The sequence below is a fragment of the Bombina bombina genome, chromosome 2 (genome assembly GCF_027579735.1).
Source record: "Bombina bombina isolate aBomBom1 chromosome 2, aBomBom1.pri, whole genome shotgun sequence".
Classification (NCBI taxonomy): domain Eukaryota; kingdom Metazoa; phylum Chordata; class Amphibia; order Anura; family Bombinatoridae; genus Bombina; species Bombina bombina.
The window spans coordinates 1,316,211,022-1,316,235,903 of record NC_069500.1 but is presented as its reverse complement, the minus strand read 5'-3'; the positions used below and the strand labels follow the sequence as shown (position 1 = coordinate 1,316,235,903).

The 24,882-nt window shown below is 38.7% G+C and overlaps 1 protein-coding gene across 1 annotated transcript in view; it reads right to left on the bottom strand.

Annotated features, from left to right (window-relative positions):
- Nucleotides 1-24,882, bottom strand: part of SORCS2 (sortilin related VPS10 domain containing receptor 2) — a 1,789,666-nt gene that overhangs the window by 1,094,365 nt on the left and 670,419 nt on the right. The gene's annotated exons all lie outside the window — the stretch shown is intronic.

Genomic DNA, 24,882 nt, shown 5'->3' with positions numbered 1-24,882 from the left:
TTTTTTCTAATGTTTGTAAATATTTTTTTATTTTTTGTAACTTAGTTCTTTTTTATTTTTTGTACTTTAGTTAGTTTATTTAATTGTAGTTATTTGTAGGTATTGTATTTAATTAATTTATTGATAGTGTAGTGTTAGGTTTAATTGTAGGTAATTGTAGGTATTTTATTTAATTTATTTATTGATAGTGTAGTGTTAGGTTTAATTGTAACTTAGGTTAGGATTTATTTTACAGGTAAATTTGTAATTTTTTTAACTATTTTAGCTATTAAATAGTTCTTAACTATTTAATAGCTATTGTACCTGGTTAAAATAAATACAAAGTTACCTGTAAAATAAATATAAATCCTAAAATAGCTACAATATAATTATAATTTATATTGTAGCTATATTAGGATTTATTTTACAGGTAAGTATTTAGCTTTAAATAGGAATAATTTATTTAATAAGAGTTAATTTATTTTGTTAGATTTAAATTATATTTAACTTAGGGGGGTGTTAGTGTTAGGGTTAGACTTAGCTTTAGGGGTTAATACATTTATTAGAATAGCGGTGAGCTCCAGTCGGCAGATTAGGGGTTAATGTTTGAAGTTAGGTGTCGGCGATGTTAGGGAGGGCAGATTAGGGGTTAATACTATTTATTATAGGGTTAGTGAGGCGGATTAGGGGTTAATAACTTTATTATAATAGCGGTGCGGTCCGCTCGGCAGATTAGGGGTTAATAAGTGTAGGCAGGTGGAGGCGACGTTGTGGGGGGCAGATTAGGGGTTAATAAATATAATATAGGGGTCGGCGGTGTTAGGGGCAGCAGATTAGGGGTACATAGGGATAATGTAAGTAGCGGCGGTTTACGGAGCGGCAGATTAGGGGTTAATAATAATATGCAGGGGTCAGCGATAGCGGGGGCGGCAGAATAGGGGTTAATAAATATAATATAGGGGTCGGCGGTGTTAGGGGCAGCAGATTAGGGGTACATAGGGATAACCTATGTTGCGGCAGTTTACGGAGCAGCAGATTAGGGGTTAATAATAATATGCAGGGGTCAGCGATAGCGGGGGCGGCAGAATAGAGGTTAATAAGTGTAAGGTTAGGGGTGTTTAGACTCGGGGTACATGTTAGAGTGTTAGGTGCAGACGTAGGAAGTGTTTCCCCATAGCAAACAATGGGGCTGTGTTAGGAGCTGAACGCGGCTTTTTTGCAGGTATTAGGTTTTTTTTCAGCTCAAACAGCCCCATTGTTTCCTATGGGGGAATCGTGCACGAGCACGTTTTTGAAGCTGGCCGCGTCCGTAAGCACCGCTGGTATCGAGAGTTGAAGTTGCGTTAAATATGCTCTACGCTCCTTTTTTGGAGCCTAACGCAGCCATTCTGTGAACTCTCAATACCAGCGATATTTAAAAGGTGCGGCCAGAAAAAAGCATGCGTAGCTAACACACCCCTTTGGCCGCAGAACTCTAAATCTAGGCGTAAGTTTTTCTTAAGAATTTACATCTGATAGTTTGTTGAAACAAATTGGCTACCAGAGACCTAGATAATGTGCAATTTACAATAAATAGAGACAATTCTCATTATGTAGAGATTGTGTCAGTTATCTGCAGTAGGTGTATTCATTTATATAAAGCTTAAAAACAATAACTATGATATCTCCATCTGGCTGCTATCTGTTTGACTTGGACCATACCTCAGCTGCAAGCAGAGGAAATTAATTGCAGATAATTAATATTACATGATCCTCCACTTTGAATTAACTTTGGGGAATCATATGCCCCCCACCAACACACACCATAATAATAATAATCAATATTATATATTATTATAATATTAAATTATTATTATTATTATTATTAGCGCTGTAGAATCTTTTTTGGGTGCTCTACAAATAATAATAATAAACTCCGGACCAACAGCTAAGGAGGAGATACCAAAGAGAAACAACAGTGTTGATCATTTATTTATTTATCTAATATATTTACTTATTTTTTAAACAATGCATACTTAAAGGGATATGAAACCCATTTTTTTTTCTTTCTTTCATGATTCAGATAGAGCATGTGATGTGATTTTAAACAACTTAATATTTTACTTCTATTATCAAATTTTCTTTGTTCTCTTGCTATCTTTTGTTGAAAAGCATGGCCGTATGTTTAGGAGCCGGAGAATTTGTTGAGCACTATATGGCAGCAGTTATGCAAGAATGTAAATCCCTTTGCAAGAGCACTAGATAGCAGCACTATTTCCTGCCATTGAGTGCTCCAGATGCCAACCTAGGTATATCCAACACAGAATATCATGGGAACAAAGACAATTTGTGGGTTTCATATCCCTTTAACAGCTGTCCATCATATAGCAGGGCAGCCCAAAATTAGAACCTCAGTTATACAGTCCCATCCTTCCTCCCAATGCATCACCAAATAATACACTGCATGCTCCACTGATCATAGTAGCAGTATGTCTCTGATGATTAGTTTACCGATGGGTGAACAAGCCCTGTCTCTTTTATGAGTTCACACCACAAAGGCTCAGAATGGGGCTATATACATTTTAGCTTTAATCTTGATGTGTGCTTGCAAGAGAGTGCCAGACTTTCTGTGTGTTGTGTTGATAATTTTGTTTTGTAATTTCCGTATGGGCTTTGCACCCAGGCTGGTCAGGGTTCTGACCATCCTCTGACAGAGTTCTGCCTTCCTTATTAGGATTGATTATGGACTTATGCTTTGTTTAGATTTAGTTGGTTTGCTGTGTATTTTGCATTTTTGTTATTTATCTCATATACCTAGGAAGCGCCCTCTATAGGAGATTTGTTTAAGTACTTGTTTTCCTTTAACTACCTGAGTTGCTGGGAGCTGTACAGCTGTCTGTGAGTATCCAGGGCTTTGATTTTTACAGTGACATGGGATGTGTACCCAGTCCAGTTTGAGAGAGCAGTCCATTTGTGTATAGTAGGCATTTGCCTATAGGCACCTTCCATAGAGGGGCACCTTTCTCTGCTTATTATGAATACCGGTCAACCAGTAACCTTGACTAAGATAGCCACCATAGTGAAATAACAGCACTGCACATGCACGGAAGCCATCTTTGTTAAGGTTTCCGAGAGTATTACGTATCTGCAGCATCCTTTTTCTCCCGTGCATACACAATGCTTGTGGCAGCCTTAACAAACATGGCCACTGTACACGTGTGGTGTTGTTATTTCACTGCCGGCAGCCATCTTAGTTCAGGTCACCAGCACAGCAGGGAGCGACGAGGCACTTGAGATTTTGGTGCCTGCTGGAACCTGGGCTGTAATTCCGGCCCTGCCCTTTGCAAAACCCATTACATTACTAGTGAAGACAGTAATGTAATACTCCTTTTAAAAAGTAACTGGAAAATAAATAAGCTACTGCTGGCTGAAGAAAATTCTAAGCTCTGCATTAATGTAAGCATCAATCAAAATTGATTATAGAAATCTTTACCAATGATTACACTACCAAAGTAAATGTATATTAAAGTTAAGATATTGAATAATCATTAACTTTCATTATTAAATAGACAATAGATCTGATTTCTGTGCGTTACAGTCATTACAGATTTATACGTAGTGTTTAAATTAATATTTTGTAGTCAGTTTTTTCCAGTTTGTTATGCTACAGGGTATCTCCAGCAACAGAAATACATTCATAAATTCAAGCACAAGTTGTTTTGCAGGTTAGGTGAGTGCAAGTGATGCATATAATGTTTACTTTGCAAGACTATAAGATATTGGTTGTAGAGTGCAGATGTTTCCCAAATGGAAAATAAATTGAAGGAATGTAAAAGAGTAATCATTGAACAGTTATTGTACTATTACGTGCAGGGAACTATTTAAGGGACATAAACCCCCAAAAAATTACTTCATGATTCAGATAAAGAATGCAGTTTTAAACAACTATCTAATTTACTTCTAACTAATTTGGTTTGTTCTTTTAGTATCATTTGTTGAAAATCATACCTAGATAGGCTCAAGAGCAGCAATGCACTACCGGGAGCTAGCTGGTGATTGTCTGTACTTATATGCCTGTTGTCACTGGTTTACCAGCATATGTGTGTATTCAGGATTGTGTCTATCGGACATGGTACACCTAGGATTGCTTCTTGTTGTTTAGCCTACTACAATTGTTTTTCTTTATGTATGTTTTTTAACTACTAAATAAAAGTTATTTATTAAAGGGACATAACACTTAAAATGCTTCTTTAATGATTCAGATAGAACATACAATTTTAAACAACTTTCCAATTTACTTTTACCATATTATCAATTTTTTTGTTATCCTTTGTTGAAAAGCAGGCATGTAAGCTCAGGAGTGTGCACGTGTTTGCAGCGCTATATAGCAGCAGTTTTACAATGTTACATATTAGCAAGAGCACTAGATGGCAGCACTATTTCCTGTTGTGTAGTGCTTCAGGCATGTGCACTCTACCTACCTAGGTATCTCTTCAACAAAGAATAAAATGAAAATGAAGCAAGTTTGATAATATTTTTTGGAACCCTTTTTTAAATTGTATTCTCTATCTGAATAATGAAAGAAACAATTTGGGTTTCATGTCCTTTTAACTTCTTTACCATTTGCTAGACTTTTTGTTTCTATAAGTGTTTAGCCACTATTGAGGTTAGAATTGCTATTCTAGAGCTGACTTCCTCTTTGCTTGAGTTCAGCACATGCACAGCTCCCAATTATCAGGTGTGGTGTGGGACTGTTGTAATTTGGGAACATTTCCTTGTTGTCCCTTCCACAATTTTGCCTTTCCTACATTCCACATTCCAAAATGAAACCAGGAACCACTCCCACTTAAAGGGACAGTCTAATATAAATTAAACTTTCATTATTCAGATAGGACTTTTAATTTCAATCAACATTCCAATTTACTTTTATCATCAAATTTGCTTTGTTCTCTTGGTATTCTTAGTTTAAACTAAACATAGGTAGGCTCATATGCTAATTTCTAAGCCTTTGAGGGCTGCCTCTTATCACATGCTTTTTAAATCTCTTTCAACACAAAGAGACAGAAAGTACACATGGGCCATATAGATAACACTGTGTTCAGGCACAGGGGGTTATTTAAGATTTAGCACAAAACAATGCTAAATTTAAGACAATAGATAATAAATACAAAGTCATGTGATCAGGGCGCTGTTAGAAGATGCTTAGATACAAGGTAATCACAGAGGTAAACAGTATATTAATATAACTGTGTTGGTTAAGCAAAACTGGGGAATGGGTAATGAAGGGATTATCTATCTTTTAAAACAATAACAATTCTATGGTAGACTGCCCCTTTAACTCTTGTCTGCTCATGACCTGACTGGCCCATGACTCTAAGCCATGCCCCTGCTGAATATATCTCCACCCACCTTATTGGCCACAGCTATGCTCCATCACTGAGTCTATGACTTCCTTTCCCAGATGGCTTCAGGAAAGTATTGAGATGTAATCACATACGCCTAGATTTAGAGTTCTGCGTTAGCCGTCAAAACCAGCGTTAGGGCGTCCTAACGCTGGTTTTGGCCGCCCGCTGGAATTTAGAGTCAGTCAGGAAAGGGTCTAACACTCACTTTCGAGCCGCGACTTTTCCATACCGCAGATCCCCTTACGCCATTTGCGTATCCTATCTTTTCAATGGGATCTTTTTAACGCCGGTATTTAGAGTCTTGGCTGAAGTGAGCGTTAGAAATCTAACGACAAAACTCCAGCCGCAGAAAAAAGCTAGGAGTTAAGAGCTTTCTGGGATGACGCCGGTTCATAAAGCTCTTAACTACTGTGCTCTAAAGTACACTAATACCCATAAACTACCTATGTACCCCTAAATCGAGGCCCCCCCACATCGCAGCCACTCTATTAACTTTTTTTAACCCCTAATCTGCCGACCGCACACCGCCGCAACCTACATTATCCCTATGTACCCCTAATCTGCTGCCCCTAACATCTCCGACCCCTACATAATATTTATTACCCCCTAATCTGCCCCCCCCCCCAACGTCGCCGCTACCTACCTACACTTATTAACCCCTAATCTGCCGACCGGACCTCACCGCTACTATAATAAATTTATTAACCCCTAATCCGCCTCACTCCCGCCTCAATAACCCTATAATAAATAGTATTAACCCCTAATCTGCCCTCCCTAACATCGCCGACACCTAACTTCAAGTATTAACCCCTAATCTGCCGACCGGACCTCGCCGCTACTCTAATAAATGTATTAACCCCTAAAGCTAAGTCTAACCCTAACCCTAACACCCCCCTAAATTAAATATAATATAAATCTATTATTTATATTGTAGCTATATTAGGGTTTATTTTACAGGTAAGTATTTAGATTTAAATAGGAATAATTTATTTAATAAGATTTATTTTATTTCGTTAGATTTAGATTATATTTAATTTAGGGGGGTGTTAGGGTTAGACTTAGCTTTAGGGGTTAATAAATTTATTAGAGTAGCGGCGAGGTCTGGTCCGCAGATTAGGGGTTAATACTTGAAGGGGGTTAATACTATTTATTATAGGGTTTGCGAGGCGGGAGTGAGGCGGTTTAGGGGTTAATACATTTATTATAGTTGCGGCGAGGTCCGGTCGGCAGATTAGGGGTTAATAAGTGTAGGTAGGTGGTGGCGATGTTGGGGGCGGCAGATTAGGGGTTAATAAATATAATATAGTGGTCGGCGGTGTTAGGGGCAGCAGATTAGTGGTACATAGGGATAACGTAGGTTGCGGCGGTGTACGGAGGGGCAGATTAGGGGTTAAAATAATATGCAGGGGTCAGCGATAGCGGGGGCGGCAGATTAGGGGTTAATAAGTGTAAGGTTAGGGGTGTTTAGACTCGGGGTACATATTAGGGTGTTAGGTGCAGACTTAGGAAGTGTTTCCACATAGGAAACAATGAGGCTGCGTTAGGAGCTGAACGCTGCTTTTTTGCAGGTGTTAGGTTTTTTTTTTCAGCTCAAACTGCCCCATTGTTTCCTATGGGGGAATCGTGCACAAGCACGTTTTTGAAGCTGGCTGCGTCCGTAAGCACCGCTGGTATTGAGAGTTGCAGTGGAGGTAAATATGCCTGTGCGCTCCCTTTTTGGAGCCTAACGCAGCCCTTCTGAGAACTCTCAATACCAGGGTTGTTTGAAAGGTGCGGGGGGAAAAAAGCACGCGTAGCTAATGCACCCCTTTAACCGCAGAACTCTAAATCTAGGCGATAGTGATTCTAGCAATAGGGAAATAATAAAATGCTCTAACACATGATAGTATTTATTATTGCTATTTTATGTTCCTTTCACTTTAATAATCACTGCTGCTGTGAATCACAAACTTTTTAAATCCATTCTCCATTGTTTCATAGGCCAAACAATGCTAATGATCCATGGCAACCCTCAATTTACACCAATGAATTAAAAAAAAAAAACTCAACAAATTAAAAAAAAATGGTTTTAAAAATAGCTATATTGCCCTGTTCTTGTATCTTTTTTCTGCAGAGAATCCAGCCAAACAGCTACTTGATTTCACAATAGTCATTAAGTCTCCATGGAACAAAACTTAAGATGTGGGACACAAGAAAATTCTCACAATGTTGGTCTATTAGGTACAATAGCTGTGTTGAATAACCTTAAATAACACTGAGTATTTCCATGCAAATGTTGTACAACGTAAACTATGAAATATTTTGTTTAGTTAACAATCTAAAGCCTATAGACATTATTAAAAAACGTGGAAAAAATTAAAATGTATATATAATATTTAGATACATTTTTGCAAATATATGTTTAAAATATTTAAAATGTGTTACATTTTACAAGGTGTTTATATTCTAGATTAAACTTTTTTTGTCCTATATAACACTGCCGTAGACAGTTCTAAGTATGATTAAATTGTGTGTACATTCTGCTCCAAGTCACATTGTAATTCACTGCAGTAACGCCTCTCGCTCCCAGAATAACAATACCGAAACCAATTTCATGCCAATGCTGTAAGACTCAGTATGCATGAAGTGGTGGCGTCCTACTGAAAAATTAATTAGTGCTATTTGTATGCATCACTCAACTTTTTGAAGCACTAAACAAGAACTGCAGAGCTAGTTTCCAAAATCAGCTTCAACTTTTTTTTCCCCCTAACTCTTTTAAAATTCAGTAAGCACAAATCACTGCTGTTTTCTACAACTAATCAGCAAATTGTTTTGCTATGACTCCTGAATCTATTTTCCTGATGGAGATGTTGCGAAGGAGAACTTGGGAACATAATGCTTGATTGTCTGCTGTTATTTATTTATTTTTAAGAGTGACTGTCCGTGAGACAGAATTTAAGGCAGTGGATAATTCTCCAAGGTGAATGATGTTTTTTTTTCCATCAACCAGAATTGTATGTTTACTTTTCACATAAAAGGGTCAGAGAAGTGCTTTTTGCCTCTCAAAGGGACTCAGTATGACAGTGACATTTTCTATTTTTATTCAGATGTTTAATATAGTTAGAATGCCAGCTTGACAACTCTTGCAAAAAGAATCATACAATACGATAACCTTTGTTTTCAAAGGCAGTGGACCTTTATTGTATTTTATAGTTTTACACATGAGTTATATTGTCTAAAATATTTCATACAATGCCCGTAAAGTCATTGGTGTGGATTTAAACGAATTTTAAAGTAAATATTTAAAGGTACATAAAACCCAAATTCCTGAGCTTACTACCCTGATTTTCAACAAATGATATAAAAAGAGGAAAAAAAATAGATTGCTCTATCTGAATCATGAAATGTAACTTTTGGGTTTTATGTTCCTTTAAAGAACTATGCAATAATTTGTAATAGCTTTTCAAACATCCACTAACACTAGAGTTTGACATTTGAACAATATTTAGCTGCTAATTTTTCCACACAAAATAAAAAATATTAACAATAATATTATTGTTATAATAATTCTTGCATTTTGCCCTATATATACAGATTGGTGAATGTCGTTCATGTCCATTTTGTCCTAAATGAATGTTGAATGCTGAATATTCTACAATTGTCTTTATTTTATGAAATTAAAATTTAATTAACAAATATAACATTTAATTAATAACAGTAATCTATTCAAATATCAAGATTCAAATGTTGATTGTCATAGATTAAATGAAGTGTTTGGAAATCAATATTCATTCTTATCACCCTTCCATCTCATATACCATCCTTTATAGCAACATACAATATTTGACAGCTCAAAAAAAGTAAATTAAATATAAGCATAAAACTTTATCTGGGTTTCATGTATCAGGTGTAAAAACAAGTAGTGAGTCTGTATTCATGTATCAGGTGTAAAAACAAGTAGTGAGTCTGTATTCATGTATCAGGTGTAAAAACAAGTAGTGAGTCTGTATTCATGTATCAGGTGTAAAAACAAGTAGTGAGTCTGTATTCATGTATCAGGTGTAAAAACAAGTAGTGAGTCTGTATTCATGTATCAGGTGTAAAAACAAGTAGTGAGTCTGTATTCATGTATCAGGTGTAAAAACAAGTAGTGAGTCTGTATTCATGTATCAGGTGTAAAAACAAGTAGTGAGTCTGTATTCATGTATCAGGTGTACTGTATAAAGAAGATGCAAATCTAAGATTTAAATTTGATAAACTAATGGATTAAAAAGATTCACTAAGCATCAAATTGGATATCGAGTGGATATAAAAAGTCTACCCACCCTTATGAAATTGCAGGTTTTTGAAATGTAAAAACAGAAATAACATTAATATAAACTTCAGACTTTTTCATCTGTAATCAACCTTCCAACAAACAAAAATACAGAGAACCCCCCAAAGAAAGTTCATTATTAGGAACAGTTTAAATAAAAATAAGCCGCAACACCCTAATTGCATAAATCAGCATAATGGGTGCTCTAGCTGTGTTCACAGTTAACCAATCACTGTATGTAAAAAGCATACACCTGCCATCAATGAAAATTATATGATTAAACCCAGGTTAAAGTCAACTGTTGCTGCAGGGTTTTCTTAAACCTTTGAGGTTGCATCCTGCTGGGAAAGCAATGGTCCACAAAGAATTACCAAAGAAACAGCAAGATCTAATTGTTGAAAAGTACCAATCAGGAGAGGAAGAATATCAAAGGCACTGGATGTACCATGGAGCACTGTCAGACACATAATCAATAAATGGAGACAGAGACCTTGCAAAAAGCAAAACAACCCTTCAAAGTTGATGAGAGGACAAGGAGAAATCTTATCAGGGAGGCTACCAAGATGCTGAAAGCAACAGTGAAGAAGCTACAGGAATATCTAGCAGGTACCAGCCACTCCTTGCGTATGACTACCATCTCTTGTATTCTGCACATGTCTGGGATATGGGGTAGTGTGGCAAGATGAAAACACCCTTTTTACAAAAAAGGAGCATCCATGCCGATCTAAATGATGCCTAAAGATGCATTCAGTCACCCAAAACCATAGTCTAGGAAGAAAAAGGTTGAACCTTTCGGCCTTAATTTTAAAAAGCTATGTTAAGCACAAATCCAATAAAGCTCACCATCCAAGGAACCCTCAGACAGACTTTGAAGCATAGTGGTGGTAGCATCATGCATTGTAGTTGCTTCTCTTGATCTGGGTCAAGAACTATTGTTAAAATAGACAGGAAAATGAATAGCTACAAATATGAAGATATTTTTGCACAAAAACATCTGGTCCCTGTTAGGAAGATGAAGAGGAACTTCACATTCCAATGCACACATCCAAGTTGGCCAAGGCATGGCTTCAGAAAAGGAAAATCAAAGTCTTGGAATGGCCCAGACAAAGTCCATAACTTAATCCCAATGAAAACCTGTGTAGTGACCTAAAGAGAGCTGTATAAAGGAGATTGCCTTACAATTTGAAGGAATTTGATCTTTTTTGCAAAGAAGAGTGGGATACAATTCCAAAGGCTATATGTGCAAAGTTATTAGAAACTTATTAACAAAGACTTGCTGCTTTAATAAATGCAAAATGAGCTTAGGGTGTTATAGTTTTTCTTTTTATTATTTAAAATGTTCCTAAAAAGCGAACTATATATTTTTCTCTCTGGATTTTTGTTTGTTAGAATATGACATTACAGATGGAAACAGTATGACATTTAAATTGTTGTTATTTCTGTTCTTACATTTCAAAACCTTCAATTTCATAAGGATGTGTAGACTTTTTATATTCACTGTAATAGCCCCCACAGCTGATATCTTTAGATGAGAACTATATTGCATCTCTCTGCTTGATTGGAGCTTCCATAAAAACTCCCATCATGATTGTTAAACATGTACAGGAACTGGCTATCTACCCCAAAATAAATTGATTCTGTCTCTCAATAATTCAATCCAGCGTGGCGTCACTGCACTTTGATTCCTGCTTTAATAACTCTTTTTAGTAAATCATGTAATGTCTTCAAATTTTAGCAAATCCCTTCATGTGCATTGGCCAGACATAGCTTGCACATGCAAAAACTATGTGGTCATTGCTAAATCTGACAGAAAACATCATATTTGTTGTCTGTTAATCACCTGAGTACTTTGTGCCCGAGTAATACCACTCCAGTCATTGTAAGCTACTTACTCTCTTCCAGCATATCCCAAGCACATTTGGATGATCTCTCTGTACCACCAGGTTTACTGTCTTGGGATACAGCCTGGTTTGTGTATTAATAAATTCAGCATTGCATCTGATACACAGCTATGGTGTCACTCTATGAGCATACTGATTAGGTAAACATCGCTCATGCACTTGATCATCAGCTTGCATGGTGATCCTATGTAAATGTTTTTAGCCCTCACATTGCTGCTTTATAGCAGAATGCTTCTGATGATTGGCAACGATATGCAACTGCCTGATTGACTTATCATTTACTGCTATAGAGCCGCAAGATTCTTGGCTGCAGAGCAGGAATTTATCTACATTTTAACCCTTTTAACCCCTAAGCTAGAGTTCTCTGGTAGATATATTTATTCTTTCACTGCAGTCAATAACTGTCCTCTCAGTTTATCAGAGGAACATTATAAAGTGCTGCTTGCAGGGAGATATCCGCTACAGAGTGGGTCCAGCCATAACATGCTAAAATCCACTTGCTAATTACCATCATCAGGCATTACTTAGTAAATAGGTCAATAATTGACAATTCCATTTATGTGATTTTTAACATGTTTCTAAAACAAATTTATTCCTGACAATAATATAAAAGCCATGGCTCATCCATCTGTATAGGCAAATACTGTCATGACATAAGTGATCTGTTATAAAACTGTTACATCTATTTTGGAGTACACCAGTTCTAAATAAATCATGTGAGGCTAAGAAACAAAACCTAATGCAGAAGGGATATAGTTAGGTTTTGTGCTGCCCTAGGCAGTTCCACTGCCCTTCAAACTTCCCACACCCACCCACTTTGACTTATACTTGCCTCATTTATTTCTATCACAAATGTACTGAGCAGTTATTCACTGATTCCTGCCAGACATGCAAATCCTTCTGCCCTAGGCCAAAATGTATAGTCATATTAATTAACTTGCGTATGGCACCTATGTAACACAGCTTATTTAGAGGCCTAGACTAGTAGCATGAGTTACACACTCATCCAGGTTTTCTTTGGTAGCTTATTTATCCAATAAGTTAGTCTGCCAGATAAAAGGGGAGTTGATGGGAAAACTGGAACAAATCCCAGGCTACTTATTTTACAGTGTATTACTGATGGGCAATGTGTTTTAAAGAGACACAACTGTTCAGTAGTATGCTGTGATGCTTCAAGGAAAACTTACAAAAAGAAAATTTATGCTTACCTGATAAATTTGTTTCTTTTTTAAACACGATGAGTCCACGGATCATCATCCTTACTTCTGGGATATTCACCTCCTGGTAAGCAGGAGGAGGCAAAGAGCACCACAGCAGAGCTGTTAAATAGCTCCTCCCTTCCCTCCCACTCCAGTCATTCTGAAGTTTATAATAAAAAAAAAACAACCTGTCTAAAGAACAGGGCGGGCCGTGGACTCATCGTGTCTAAAAAGAAACAAATTTATCAGGTAAGCATAAATTTTCTTTTCTTTTTAAAGACACGATGAATCCACGGATCATCATCCTTACTTGTGGGATACAATACCAAAGAAAGCTAGAGTACACGGATGATAAGGGAGAGACAAGACAGGGAACCTAAACGGAAAGGCACCACTGCTTGAAGGACCTTTCTCCCAAAAGCAGCCTCAGCCGAGGCAAAAGTATCAAATTTAGAAAATTTAGAAAAAGTGTGAAGAGAGGACCAAGTTGCAGCCTTGCAAATCTGTTCTACAGAAGCTTCATTTCTGAATGCCCATGAGGAAGCAACAGCCCTAGTGGAATGGGCCGTAACTCTTTCAGGAGGCTGCTGTCCAGCAGTCTCTTATGCAAAACGGATGATACTCTTCAGCCAAAAAGAAAGAGAGGTAGCCATAGCTTTCTGACCCTTACGTTTTACAGAGAAAATGACAAACAGAGAAGATGACTGACAAAAGTCCTTAGTCGCTTGTAAGTAAAATTTTAAAGCATGGACTACGTCCAAATTGTGCAGAAGACGTTTCTTCTGAGAAGAAGGATTAGGACACAAGGAAGGAACAACAATCTCCTGATTAATGTTCCTATCTGAAACAACCGTAGGAAGAAACCTTAGTTTAGTACGAAAACTACCTTATCTGAATGGAAAATAAGGTAAGGCGAATTGTATTGCAATGCCGAGAGCTCAGACACTCTTCGAGCTAAAGAAATAGCAACAAGAAATAAAACTTTCCAAGATAACAACTTAATATCTAAGGAATGCATAAGCTCAAACGGAGCCCCTTGAAGAACCTTAAGAACAAAATTCAGACTCCATGGAGAAGTAACTGGTTTGAACACAGGCCTGATCCTAACCAAGGCCTGACAAAAAGATTGTACATCTGGTACATCTGCCAGACGTTTGTGCAACAAAATAGATAAGGCAGAGATCTGACCCCTTAGGGAACTTGTCGATAAACCCTTCTCCAAACCTTCTTGGAGAAAAGACAAAATTCTGGGAATCCTAACTCTACTCCATGAGTAGCCCTTGGATTCACACCAATAGAGATATTTACACCATATCTTATGGTAAATCTTTCTAGTTACAGGCTTACGCGTAAGCCTGTAACTAGAAAAATCAGAAAAACCCTGCTTGTATAAGATTAAGCGTTCAATCTCCAAGCAGTCAGCTTCAGAGAAACTAGATTTGGGTGAAGGATGGGCCCTTGAATTAGAAGATCCTTCCTCAACGGTAGTCTCCAAGGTGGCAGAGATGACATGTCAAGCGTCGGCTATAGGGAACATCTTTTTGAAAATGGGGACGGAGAGAAGGGAATACCTGGTCTCTCCTTTTCCTTGGAAACAATCTCCGAAGCTTGCTTTGGCACCGGAAAAAACGTCTGAGTAAGAGTGAACTTCAAAATATCTATCCAATTTACTAGGGATGCACCGAAATTTCGGTCACAGAAAGTTTCGGCCGAAAATGGCATTTTTGGTTATTTCGGTTTTCATTTTTTTTGCCTTTTATTTTTGGTAAAATTATTGTTTAGCATATTTCAAATTTTATGCCAACCTAGAGCTGCTGTTTGAGTTTATTACTTGACTAACTGTTTTGCATATAATAATACTTTTCTAGGACTATACTTTATTTTGATAATTGGAAAAAAAACAAAAACAGTTAAATCTGATTCTGTTACACAGAACTAAATAAAGAATAATACTAGCGATGCACCAAAATTTGGGCCACCGAAAATGTGCAACTCCAATTTCGGCCCAAAGAGGACCAAAATGGCTAAAAATGTACAGCCCTCCCCTGTTCTATTGAGTTACATGCCTATCCTTAGCATAAGGTGAGCAGCACAGCACTGGCATGGTACACAGAGCACACACATAAGTACCATTACATGATGATATTTGAAACCAGCAGTGCCCTTTTTTTTTTTTTAGAAGGAAACCAAAGTTCTGAATACAGTATTCAAAGGAGGATAAGTAACATGTTTATAAACACTTAATATTATCAGACACAGCCCTAAGCACACACAGTGAATATGTATAAGCCTTATATACAGTGCTCATACATCAGCCTCATGTGCGTAGACATTCTATTTGCCTGAGTCAAATATGCGTGCACACTATATATGCATAAGCCCCAAGCTCGCACACATTTGGTACAAATTAGAACCCACCAGACAGTGTATACAAAAAAGCACAGTAACTTTCTATAACCACCTTGCACGAACTGTTGTAGCCAAGTCCGGTGGTCCTGGTGATAGGTGACATATAATCTGACGAGTCAGTGTGAGACCCGAACCAGGAGCTAGACGGAGATAAGATGAGAGACGATCAGGTGCAGCCACGTCCATCGCACAGATTTCTACACCCAAAAACAAAACACATGTCCACCTCGTATTGTTGTCTAGCTATAACCACGCTCTCTCTTGTAGAGCTTCACCAGTTTCACTGCAGATCACGCCCTACGGTACAAGTGACCACGCCCATTTGTTTGAGCTTTCCCGCCTACAAGCTCTCTCAGCTACACACACACACTGCAGTGACGTGCAGTGACGTCAGAGGCTGGTGAGGCAGTAGCTAGGATATGCCTTCATTCTTTAGATATCCTTTGTTGAAGAAATAGCAATGCACATGGGTGAGCCAATCACATGTGGTATCTATGTGCAGCCACCAATCAGCAGCTACTGAGCATATTTAGATATGCTTTTCAACAAAGGATATCAAAAGAATGAAGAAAATTAGATATTAGATGTAAATTGGAAAGTTATTTAAATTTGCATATGGGTTTCATATGGGTTTCATGTCCCTTTAAATGGTGTCTTGGAAAACTGGTCAACTTAGTAAACATCTGATTTTAGTCTAAAAGGATTGTAACAGAAACTCTTGCCAGATAACACAATGCTTGCTCTGATTATGAGATCTAGAAATCCATGCCCATTAATATATGTTTGAAACATACTTTTTACTTTAATGCTGTAAATTATGCTTATAGATTCTTTCATTATTCAGTAAATATAAAAATGTCTTGATCCAGTGGCGGCTGGTGAAATTTAAAGATGGTGGGGCGCTTGACCCCACCCCTTTAAATAAAGCCACACCATCAGATGGCACTACCAATTAATTAATTAAATAAATAAAAGGTAGACAGAAACACAGACAAGCACTCGGGGGGGAAAGGGAGAGAGAGACGGGGGGAGAGAGACACAGAGGGTTAGAGAGAAAGAGAGAGAGAGACACAATCACACACAGAGGGTTAGAGAGAAAGAGAGAAAGACACGCAATCACACACAGAGGGTTAGAGAGAGAAAGAGAGACACAATCACACACAGAGGGTTAGAGAGAGAAAGAGAGACACAATCACACACAGAGGGTTAGAGAGAGAGAGAGAAAGAGAGACACAATCACACACAGAGGGTTAGAGAGAGAGAAAGAGAGAGAGAGACACAATCACACACAGAGGGTTAGAGAGAGAGAAAGAGAGAGAGACACACAATCACACACAGAGGGTTAGAGAGAGAGAAAGAGAGAGAGACACAATCACATACAGAGGGTTAGAGAGAGAGAAATAAAGAGAGAGACACAATCACACACAGAGGGTTAGAGAGAGAGAAAGAGAGAGAGACACAATCACATACAGAGGGTTAGAGAAAGAGAGACACAATCACACACAGAGGGTTAGAGAGAGAGAAAGAGAGACACAATCACACACAGAGGGTTAGAGAGAGAGAGAAATAGAGAGAGACACAATCATACACAGAGGGTTAGAGAGAGAAAGAGAGACACAATCACACACAGAGGGTTAGAGAGAGAGAGAAAGAGAGAGAGAGACACAATCATACACAGGGTTAGAGAGAGAGACACAATCACACACAGAGGGTTAGAGAGAGCAAGAGAAAGAGACACAATTACACACAGAGGGTTAGAGAGAGAGAGAGAAAGAGAGAGAGACACAATCACACAGAGGGTTAGAGAGAGAAAGAGAGAGACACAATCACACACAGAGGGTTAGAGAGACACACACACACACAGAGGTTTAGAGAGAGAGAGAAAGAGAGACACAATCATACACAGAGGGTTAGAGAGAGAGAGAAAGAGAGAGACACAATCACACACAGAGGGTTAGAGAGAGAGACACAATCACACACAGAGGGTTAGAGAGAGAGACACAATCACACACAGAGGGTTAGAGAGAGAGAGAGAGAGAGAGAGAGAGAGAAAGAGAGACACAATCACACACAGAGGGTTAGAGAGAGAGAGAAAGAGAGAGACACAATCACACACAGAGGGTTAGAAAGAGAGAGAGACACAATCACACACATAGGATTAGAGAGAGAGAGAGAGACAATCACACACAGAGGGTTAGAGAGAGAGAAATAGAGAGACACAATCACACACAGAGGGTTAGAGAGAGAGAGAGAAATAGAGAGACACAATCACACACAGAGGGTTAGAGACAGAAAGAGAGAGAGACACAATCACACACAGAGGGTTAAAGAGAGAGAGAGAAAGAGAGAGAGACACAATCACATACAGAGGGTTAGAGAGAAAGAGAGAGAGAGACACAATCACAGACACAATCACACACAGAGGGTTAGAGAGAGAGACACACAATCACACACAGAGGGTTAGAGAGAGAGAAAGAGAGAGAGAGACACAATCATACACAGAGGTTTAGAGAGAGAGAGAGAGAAAGAGAGAGACACAATCACACAAAGAGGGTTAGAGAGAGAGAGAAAGAGAGAGACACATTCACACACAGCGTTAGAAAGAGAGAGACACAATCATACACACAGAGAGAGAGAGAGACACCCAATCACACACAGAGGGTTAGAGAGAGAGACACATTCACACACAGAGGGTTAGAGAGAGAGAAAGAGAGAGAGACACAATCACAGACAGGGGGTTAGAGAGAGAGAGAAAGAGAGAGACACAATCACACACAGAGGGTTAGAGAGAGAGAAAGAGAGAGAGACACAATCACACACAGAGGGTTAGAGAGAGAGAAAGAGAGAGAGACACAATCACACACAGAGGGTTAGAGAGAGAGAAAGAGAGAGAGACACAATCACAGACAGAGGGTTAGAGAGAGAGAGAAAGAGAGAGACACAATCACACACAGAGGGTTAGAGAGAGAGAAAGAGAGAGAGACACAATCACACACAGAGGGTTAGAGAGAGAGAAAGAGAGAGAGACACAATCACACACAGAGGGTTAGAGAGACACATAAGGGATGAGAGAGTCAGAGGGGGAGGAAGAGAGGCAGAGAGAGAAAGAGACCATGGGGGAGAACAACACATAAGGAGAGAGATGGATAGATAGATAGAGAGATAGAGAGAGAGAGAGAGAGAGAGACACACACACACACACACACACAAACAAGGGAGGGGGAGAGGGACCACTGCATTTTAAGTAATAAAACAGCAGATTTACAGAGAGTTCAGAAAATGAGTCTATAATTTAGTGTGAAGTACAGAGGCAAGCTGCTAAGTTAGTGGGTGTAAAGTTTGAGTAAACAAAATACAAAAACGATCCTTTGCTGTAAAAGAGTAAAAAAAAAACACTAAACCACATTCATTAAATTATCATTTTCACTAACAGAATCCTTTTCAGTAAAATCTTACTTAAATAAGATGTGGCTGAAACACTGCTCTCTGCCTCTGCTCTGTAAGGATTCAGGAAGTGACAGTGGCACATTCCACTGCACTTAGAGGGGAAGAACAGAACTCTCTTTTTCACTTTAGCAAAGATAGCAGGTTCACAGGACAGCAACAAAATATATGAAAGTTGTTTTTTTCCGTTTTTGTTTTGTTTTATATCATTTAACATCCAGCCCCAACCCTAAGTTCCACTTACTAATGCTTCTCACTGGATTGGTTCAGCCCAAATAGGACTGCCTCAAATAAGCAGTTAATGGGCCATGCAATGATCTTAACCACTTTCATCCAGTAGATGGCGCAGCATGTTGTGTAATGGTGGGCAGACCTGCTTGTGCCTCTCCATTGCACAACATATAGCTGTGGGAAAAAAATGCTGGGGGGGGGGAAATACATTTTTTTTTTAAAGCCAATAAAAATATATATATTTTTGCCCATATGAGAGGTGAAGCACTGCCTCACCTGCCTCTAGTGACTGCACATCACTGACACACTGTAGTTAAAAAAGAGAAAAAAACTATTTCGGTTTCGTTTCAGTTTTCGGCCAGGGGCATCCTGAATTTTCGGTATCGGTTTCGGTCCAGAATTTTCATTTCGGTGCATCCTACAATTTATTCGACCTCGCAGGAGTGACGACTACTGTAGAATCACAGTTGTCTAAAATAACCAAAACCTCCCTGAGTAACAGGCGGAGGTGTTCTAGTTTAAACCTGAAAGATACAACCTCTGAATCAGTCAAAGGTAATGAACTTTCTGAATCTGAAATTTCCCCTTCTGATAGAACCTCAATACCCTCCATCTCAGTTCCCTGAGAGGGTACAGCCGAGATTGCCACCATAGCATCAGAAACCTCACTGACAACATGGTTGTCTTTCCTCTTACGCTTGCCTTGAAGCAAAGGAAAAGCAGACAACGCATCAGAAATTGTGGAAGACATAAGTGCAGCTATGTCCTTTAAGGTAACTCCAGCAGGTGCTAGAGCAGAAGTACAGGGCACTGCTTGTGCAGGCGTTAAAGATTGGGACGCTTGGGGAGAAAGCTGCAGCATACTCTGACTCTCGTCATTAGACTCCTGAGAAGCATCCGCCTTAGAGAAATTTTGCTCATGAAAATTTTTATCCCTATAACTTAAAGCCCTTTCAATACATGAGGGACAGAAATGGATTAGTGGTTCCACATTTGCATCCAAACACATGGAGCAAGTAACATTTTCCATGGCTCCTAAGTCCATATCGAGCACAATAAGAAAAAACAATGTAATATATATTTTTTTTTTGTATATGACGTTACTGTCTCTTTAAATTTTTACAAGAAAACAAACTTTTTCTACTACTTGGGAATGTGTGCTCAAAAAAAAGGAAAAATTTACAATCAAATTGATCAATATCAACAAATTTGATGACAGAAAAAATAAGCTGTTACTGTGTCTTTAAATGTTAAAAACGAACTTTTTTTCCCTGCAATAGCTAACAACGTGTCCCAAGCTAAACAGAAAAAGATTCAAACACCCCTACACCTCAGCAACTCTGCTGAGGTGCCTACCTGCCAAACCAGACTGAACTCTCTCAAGATTCAACCTCCTTTGGAGCTGGAACGATCCGGGTGTGTAAGAGCTGACTAATGCTATAACCGCCTGCTTAACCATGCGGTTTTAGCCACAACGTGCCGGCATCTTCCTCTATTTGGGAAATGAGTGCTCATGCAGACTATGTCAGTTACGTCTGAGGATTGCGCAGTAAGACATAGAAAGCGTGCAAAGCACTAGCCCCGCCCCTCATGGGCGTCCTAAACAAACTTAACCCAATCGGCTTAAAATAGTAAAATAAACCGATAGGAAAAAAAAAAAAAAAAAAATTAGCTCCCCAGACCCAGTGCCTGTACTCATTGCTGTCCTACAATACCCTCTACTAAAAAGAGAGATACATGTCCCCACACAAGGATCTCTGAGCCTTATGTAATATAAACCAGGTTAAAGTGCCCATTGCTTCTGAGATTTTTTTCTGATTCCCAGAATAAAAATAAAGTCAGCACTTACCTTTGTATTCTGCCCAACAGCAGGGCAGCTCAGCAGGTTTAGGTGGTCCTCTCCCTCCCATAGCCCTGTGGAAATCAAAAAGCCTGAGTTAACTTTGTTTAGACTGTTAGGAGAAGGGCAGCCGCAGCATCAATGTATAGGAGGCGCAGTGAGAATTATGTCCCACTAGTTCCTATTGCTCTAAAGCCACCAAAAGCTCTACTGAAGAGACTGATATGGACTACGGCTACACCCTAGAACAAAGCAGCACTCTCTGGCACTACTTTAAAAATAATAAACACTTGACTGAAGAATCTTTCCTAACACCTCACTTTACCTCTTCCTATCACTAACGTAGGCAAAGATAATGACTGGGGTGGGAAGGAAGGGAGGAGCTATTTAATAGCTCTGCTGTAGTGAGCTTTACCTGATACTCCTGCTGACCAGGAGGTGAATATCCCACAAGTAAGGATGATGATCCGTGGACTCATCGTGTCTTTAAAAAGAAAAAGCTGTTTATGCTTTTTTAAAAGCCAGGGTAGACATTATATGCATGAGTGTTACTGCTCTCTGATTTGTAAGTATGTTCAAAGGATTGTGCACAGAGCACCCTTGTGCTGGCAATGGGCATGCACACATAGCAAACATAATACAAAAATAAAGACTACATTAAAGGGATAACAAACCTAATTTTTTCCCATAATTCAGATAGAGCATGCAATTTTAAGCAACTTTATCATTTACTCCTATCATCAATTTTTCTTTGTTCTCTTGTTATCTTTATTTAAAAAGCAGGAATATAAAGCCAAGGAACCAGCCCATTTTAGGTTGAGTGCCTTGGATAGCGCTTGCTTATTGGTAGCTACATTTAGCAAACCAATAAGCAAGCATAACCCAGGTTCTGAGCCAAACACGGGCCGGCGCCTAAGCTTTACATTTCTGATTTTTAAATAAAGATAGCAAGAGAACGAAGAAAAATTGTTAATAGGAGTAAATTAGAAAGTTGCTTAAAATTGCATGCTCACCTTGAATCATTAAAGAAAAAAATTGGGTTTAGTATCCCTTAAATTTTTTTTGTTGCTTTTTTATCATATTTCCCATTACCATGCAATATATTATTGGGCTGTATAGTCACACAGCATACAAATCTTCCAATGTTCCTTTCAATTTTCAAAATGATGAATTTGCAGCATGAGATGAGAATATGATTTCAGATATCACAGCAAACTGCAGATATTTAACTGGTTTACATAGATGAATGAGCACTACCTACTGCTATGATTAAGATGGAGTTCTATTATTTCTAATGTTTGCTGCCTCTTTAGCCTTTTCTAATACAAAAATGACAAAAACAAGTAAACAGGTCTCTTTCATATATGCAATATTTGAGTCCCTTAAAGGGACACGATACCCAATGTTGAAGCATTTGAAAGTGATGCAGCACAGCGGCAAAAAAACGACTAGAAAATATCACATGAACATCTCTATGTAAAAAAGGAAGATATTTTACCTTAAAATTTTTCTAAGTATTCACACCCTACTGTAAAGAGGCTTTAAGCAGCCAATCAGGATGCTAGTACCAGGACTTGCAAAGGAATGTGTATCTGGCATAGGCAGGCACAGTCATCTTAGTTTCCTATTTAGTTTAAGGAAGTTTACTATGAAATCTCATGAGATTTCAGTGAAATATCATGAGATCACAGCACAGAAAAGCATTATCTAAGTGCTGCTGATGCTGATTGGCTATTTTTTCCCCCAACTTGCACAGAGCACTCACTATTGTGAGTCGAAGAAATATTGAGGTATAATATTTTCCCGTTTTACACAGAGATGTAGAGGTGATATTTTCATGTCAGCTTTTTACAGTTATGCTGCATCACTTTCAAGTGCTTTAGCATATGAGTATTATGTCCCTTTAAAGTGTGACATGACTTGGTACTTGAAATTACTCACCCTTCCTATAAGGCAGAAACTATCCTGAACTGATCTAGAGTTGCCTTACAGAAATACAAAGCTCCCAGCCATTAAATATATGGTGGCATTATCACAGTTTGGTAGTTCTGCCCCACTGTCCGTCACACAGCTTTCACAATACTATTAATGCCCTAATTTCCAAAGTGAAACCAGGGACCACATACAGCACATTCAACCTTGTCCATCCAACTTCCAGGAACACTCAGGACTCCTTACCATTGATCATGACCCCACTCACATAACACCAGCAACTCAACATTTTCCAAATACCCACAGCCCTGGAAGGCATCAAGAAAATGTTGGGAGGTATGTAAATATAGGTAGGGTCTGTTAATCTTGTTAGGGATTTTAAGTACAATGTTATTTGTATTTTTGTACAAACCAGTCACATTGTAAAGTGTAAAGATATTACACTTTAGAGGAAATTTATCAAGCTGCATTCACAGCTTTTGAGTCAAAATAAAACTTTCATGATTCAGATAGAGCATGCAATTTTAAGAAACTCTCTAATTTACTCCTATTATCAATTTTTCTTTGTTCTCTTTGTATCTTTATTTCAAAAGGCTGGACTGAAAGCTTAGAAGGAGGCCCGTTTTTGGTTCAGCACCCTGGGTAGCGCTTGCTGATTGGTGGCTACATTAATACACCAATCAGAAAGTGCTACCCAGGTGCTGAACAAAAAAATTGACCAGCTCCTAAGCTTACATTCTTGCTTTTTCAAATAAAGATACAAAAAGAACAAAGAAAATTGATAATAGGAGTAAATTAAAAAGTTGTTTAAAACTGCCTGCTCTATCTGAATCATGCAAGTTTAATTTTGACTAGAACTATCCCCTTAAAATCACAAATTTAAGAAGCAGTTGCTGCTTCTTAACCTCTGAGGTGGAAGAGATGAATTACCCAAAATTGCTTGTTCAGGGCAGGGTTTAACAGGCCCTGCTGTCATGTGATTGGTTGCGCAAGAGAAAGGAGTGGGACAGCACAATGCAATTTTAAAAAATTGCCAAGTAACGCTGCATCACAAATAGCGATGACCAGATTCTCTGCTTGATAACTTGTTCACGTGCAGCTTCATAAATTTTCCTTTTAGGGGCCGATTTATCAAGTATCTGGCTGAAATGATGAGCTGTAGTGATCATGTCTGCCAGACATCGATAAATGCCAACAGCATACGCTGTCGGCATTTATCATTGCTCAAGCAGTTCCGGTGAACTGCTTGTGCAATGCTACCCCCTGCAGTTTTGCGGCCAATTGGCCGTTAGCAGGGGGTGTCAATCAACCCGATCGTATGAGATTGGGTAGATTGATGTCCGCTGCCTCAGAGGAGGCATACGAGTTAAGGAACATCGGTCTTAAAGGGACAGTCAACACCAGAATTTTTGTTGTTTAAAAAGAAAGATAATCCCTTTATTATCCATTCCCCAGTTTTGCATAACCAACAATGTTATAGAAATACACTTTTTACCTCTGTGATTACCTTGTATCTAAGCCTCTGCAGACTGCCCCCTTATTTCAGTTCTTTTGGCAGACTTGCATTTTAGCCAATCAGTGCTCACTCCAGAGTAACTTCACGTGCATGAGCTCAATGTTATCTATATGAAACATGAACTAATGCCCTCTAGTGGTCAAAATGCATTCAGATTAGAGGCAGTTTTCAAGGTCTAAGAAATTAGCATATGAACCTCCTAGAATTAGCTTTCAACTAAGAATACCAAGAGAACAAAGCAAAATTGGTGATAAAAGTAAATTGGAAAGTTGTTTAAAATTACATTACCTATTTAAATCATGAAAGTTTTTTTTTTTACTTGACTGTCCCCTTAAGACCGATGCTTCATAAATCCTGTTTCTGGCGAGCCTGAAGGCTCATGGAGAAACAGAGGCATGAAACAGAGGCATTGGGGCCAATACAGAGATTTTAAATTGGCCCCTTAGCAGATGCTGCTTCCAACCCACTCCGTTTCAGTTCCGCCTGAAGCGGAAGTTAAGAAGCAGTGGCCCTAAGATCGCTGCTCCTTAAATTGTCCGCAACCTCTGAGGTGGCGGACAGCTATTAGCCCAATCGAATACGATTGGGTTGATTGACACTCCCTGCAAATCTGCAGGGGGCGGTATTGCATCAGCAGTTCACAAGAACTGCTGGTGCAATGATAAATGTCGACAACGTATGCTGTCGACATTTATCGGTGTGCGGTGTACATGATTCGCTATAGTGGATCATGTCTGTCCGCACCATGATAAA